The sequence below is a fragment of the Mus caroli genome, chromosome 17 (genome assembly GCF_900094665.2).
Source record: "Mus caroli chromosome 17, CAROLI_EIJ_v1.1, whole genome shotgun sequence".
In the NCBI taxonomy this organism is placed as follows: Eukaryota; Metazoa; Chordata; class Mammalia; order Rodentia; family Muridae; genus Mus; species Mus caroli.
In genome coordinates, this window is record NC_034586.1 from 36,464,801 (window position 1) to 36,469,148 (window position 4,348).

General features: G+C 37.9%; 1 pseudogene; it reads right to left on the reverse strand.

Annotated features, from left to right (window-relative positions):
* Positions 1-425: 425 nt before the first annotated feature.
* LOC110284305 lies at positions 426-1,961 on the reverse strand (annotated as a pseudogene).
* Between the last annotated feature and the right edge of the window lie 2,387 nt (positions 1,962-4,348).

Below are 4,348 nucleotides of genomic sequence, written 5' to 3' on the forward strand. Positions count from 1 at the left end.
AGCAAATAAAGAAGCAACCAACAAACCAACAATGGAGCTCTAGGATTTAACAATTCTTTGTTATTTCATCAATTTTTCCACTTATCTTTTTTTTCAGGGCTAAGTCAATGTTCAGTATATATTGCAAAAGATGAACATATATCCACTGTGAGCAAAAATAATAAAGAGAAGTTTCTTAACACTCATGTAGCAAGAGCACAATGAAATGTTTTCCTTTTTTATTTTATTTTATTTTTTTATTTTTTGATGGAACTGATACATCACACTGGCGAGAACAAAGTCTATGGATGCACAAATCCAGAAATATCATAAGAAAACTAGCTTAAACTTCTTGGTAAATGTATAACTGTTGACATCCTTTCACTTAAATCCTATGTGTTGAAAATTAAATCTTGGCAACCTGGCACAAATGTCAAATGGATACTTCAAGTTGAAATCTGCTGCATTGGCATGAGGTTTGGTGAAACTGCATCTTCACAGCCTGGAGTCTTATTGATATTATCAACATGCAGGCCTTCCCTGAGCTCAGTTAGTGACAACCCATTTTTCTTGTCCACGTCAAACACACCCTTTTCTGTAATGATGCGGTTGACACACTGCTTGCCCGCCTGTGGTAATGTACATTTCTCCATGATTTTATGAGCATTTCCCTTTGCGGAGTGCTCCATGGTAACCACCACTTTAGTTTTGGAACTGGACACTAAATCCATAGCTCCTCCCATTCCTTTCACCATTTTCCCAGGTATCATCCAGTTGGCCAGGTCACCATACTTAGAAACCTGCATGGCTCCTAACATTGTTAGATTGATATGTCCCCCTCTAATCATGGCAAATGATTGTTCACTGGAGAAGAAAGGCTCCTGAGGGAACAGTTACTGTTTCCTTTCCTGCATTAATGAGATCGACATCAGCTTGGTATTTTAGTGGGTATGGGCCCAAGGCTAAGACTCCATTTCTACTTTGAAGATGAGTAGTCATATTGGGACTGATGAAGTTACTGCTCAGGATATCCTATACCCAAGTTAACCTACATGCTGTCCTCAAACTTGAGAGCGGCTCTCTTGATGTTCTGCTCCCTCATATCTCCTCTGGGCTTACCAGATTTGGCTTTTCCATCTCCTTCCTTTCAGAGTGAGGAACACCACTCGATTCTCTTCTCATATTTCTCTCCCATTATAAGGCAGTGAACATACATTGGAATGTCGATATCTTCTGGGCAAATGAGCCAATGTCTACAATTTCTTCAACCTCCACCACTGTGGTTCCTGTAGGTTTGCACATTGGCAGATTGAAGTTTCTTGCACTTTTCTTGAAAATCACATTGCCTACCCAGTCTGCTTTCCATGCTTTCACCAGAGCAAAATCTCCTTTGATGGCTTCCTCCAAAATGAAGTGCTAACCATTAAATCCCCTCACCTCTCATGGCTTGCTGGCAATGGCAATACTGCCACCTTTCTTATATTTGATGGGTGATTGCCCTTCTTGTACCACAGTCCCATACCCTGTGCTGGTGTAGAAGGCAGGGATTCCAGCCCCACTAGCAAAGATCCTCTCTGAAAGTTTTCCCTGAAGCGTAAGCTCTAATTCACCAGATAGGAACTGCCGCCCGTATTCTGCCTTTGATCCCACATACAAGGAGATCATGCATTTTATCTGCTTGGATCGAAGTAAAAGGCCTAGGAAAGTTCTCATTCTTGCTGACTGCAGTTAGACCTTTTACTCCAGGCTTCAGTAAAGCTCCTATAAGGTTCTCTGGAATAACAAACAGTCCAAAGCCACAAACCAGCAAGGTTACACCATTAGGAATATATTTTACAGCTTTCACATGATCAGTCTAAAATTTGTGTGGTGACAAGTACTGACAGAGAAGTAGCAGACACACCCTTATTCAGGATACACTGTGAGCTGCGAACAGAGGCTCAGAGCCAAGGCTGGGATGACAGGAGTTTGAGAGCCACCATCTTCAGCCCCAGGTTCAGGAGGCAGTGGCAAGGTGGCAAGCCCAGGAGAGTGTGTGAGTGCTTGTTGCCCCTCCACATATCATTTTGTATCTTCCAAAATCACTTCTAGTTTCCAATATTATTCTTTGGTTGACTGCAAATGGTCACCTGATTTTTTTTTTTTTTTTATTTCTCTGAGGTTCTCTATTTCATGCAGTGCTCTCATATTTCGGTATTATTTTGAGGAAAATTAGCCAATATGAGGATGACATATTTCTATCTTATAACTAAATCCATATTACCTCTGTTTCCCAGGTACATAGTTTAGGGTAAGAACTTGGGGTTAAAAAGGGAAAAGTAGGAAAACGGGAGGCAACAAGTGGGAATCTGAAAATAACTAACAAAATAAAGCACAGGGATGTGTGCTTTTCTAGGGATGGGGGAAGTATATACAAAAGGAAACTTAATTACAATGGAGAAATACACAATGGTTTAGTCAAAATGAATCAAAGTATCATATTTTATAATTACTGTAATTATGCACATAATCATTTAGGCATATGCATATATATCTGTGTATATATGTACACAGAAATACACTGTGTGTGTTTGGGTGTGTGTGCTTGTGTCTTAAATGACCTTACCCCACTTGCTGTAACAATGTTTTCAAAGAAACATAGACTAATAAACATCATAGTACTATGAATGAAAACTATTTTAGTGACTGTTTCATCAAGTAAGATTTGATGACACCACAGCAAATATTGACAATACATGTGTTTCTACTTTGTCTGTCTGAGCTTAAATATCAGATAGTATTGTTGAAGACACCTCACCCATGGAATTCAACTAATATGATTTATATGAAACATAAAGACCTCCTTCCTACAGGGTAGTTATCACAGTAACATAAAATATTGTTTAAAATTGCAAAGGAAAATAAATGCTCAAAGTCTTACCTAGCTACTAGAGCATCTTTATATCAAAAATAATTATCAATAGGAGAAGAATGCTGATAAATGTCAAATAATTTTCACTGAAATGTTGGTGGTGGTCAACAGTTGTCCAGTTGGCAAAAATATCTTAATTATATTATTTTATACTTACAGTTTAGCACAATTGTCATCAGATGCTTCAGCCAGCAACTAGTGAAATTAGATGCAGAGACTCTAAGAAGATGCAGATTGCTAAATATTAATCAGAAACTGGTGATCTGCAAAATACAGGTAGGAAAGATTGTAAAGGCCAGATAGGTTAAGAAAATCACAAGAAACAGCCTAAGAATCTACTATCCTTGGCTTATTGGAACTCATAAGAACTGAATTGACAATAAGAGTGCATATGGGTCTGACCTAGTTTTAGTACATATATGTTAAGCTCTTTCTGACTGTGCTATATGCATTTGGCACCATCCTCCCTACTTTGTTAGCTTTTCTAACCTTAATAGAAGAATATGTTCATATTTGTACTTCATGATGATAAACCATGGCTGGTTGATACCAATCTCATTTAAAAATTCATAGTTTTTCAGCTATGACACAGCCACAGTGCAAAACAAGCAAACGCAAGCTCCAACACTAAATAACAAAATGCTCAATTATCTGGAATTCATTCATAATAATCTAGGCTCTTCCAAGTACTTTGAATCATTTTTCCAGCTCTGCCATTTATAGCAAATTCAGTTTCTCTTCTAGGCTCTTGTTAACTGTACTCTATGGTTGTTCTTTTTCTTGGTGGTCATACAATGGCACTTGCATTGCCAAAATAATGAGGTGTTTTTCTCTACCTGGGCTATAGTTTAACAATTACCCAATCATAGGCTGTCTTCATGCTGCCAAACTTCAACACCTTTGCTTGGCTGCTTTAGTTTTAGGCTTTCAACTGCTAATGAAGCTAAAAGTACAAGAAGGTCTTTTTTAGCCTTCACAGTCCTAAGCCTCATCTGCATGCAATGACATTTTCATGCTTTCAGGACAAATACTGCCTGTATGACTTTTGGCTACCAGTTTGAAGTAGAACACTTGGTCATCACTGGAACAAGGCTTCAGTGAGCTGACTCTCAAAAAACACTTCAGAAAAGATTTCAACACAGAGATATTACTCTCCTTTTAATCACAGAGAGTTTCTTCAGCTCCAAATAACTTGACGACAAAATCTTAAATCAAAATAACTAATGGCATACAGAGTCTTTAAACTTTTCACAGAACATGCCTGCCATTCAGACTCCAACAAAATACCCCACTGAGCTCTCAATACTCAACACTTAATACTTTCTAGCATCAAATTCCAAAATCCATCCATGATCCTTTCTAAAACAAAATATGTTCTTTCATAGCAATACCTCAAAATCTTGGTACCAACTGGTTTTAGTTAATGATTTTGGGGTTTGTTTGTTTGTTTGTTTGTTT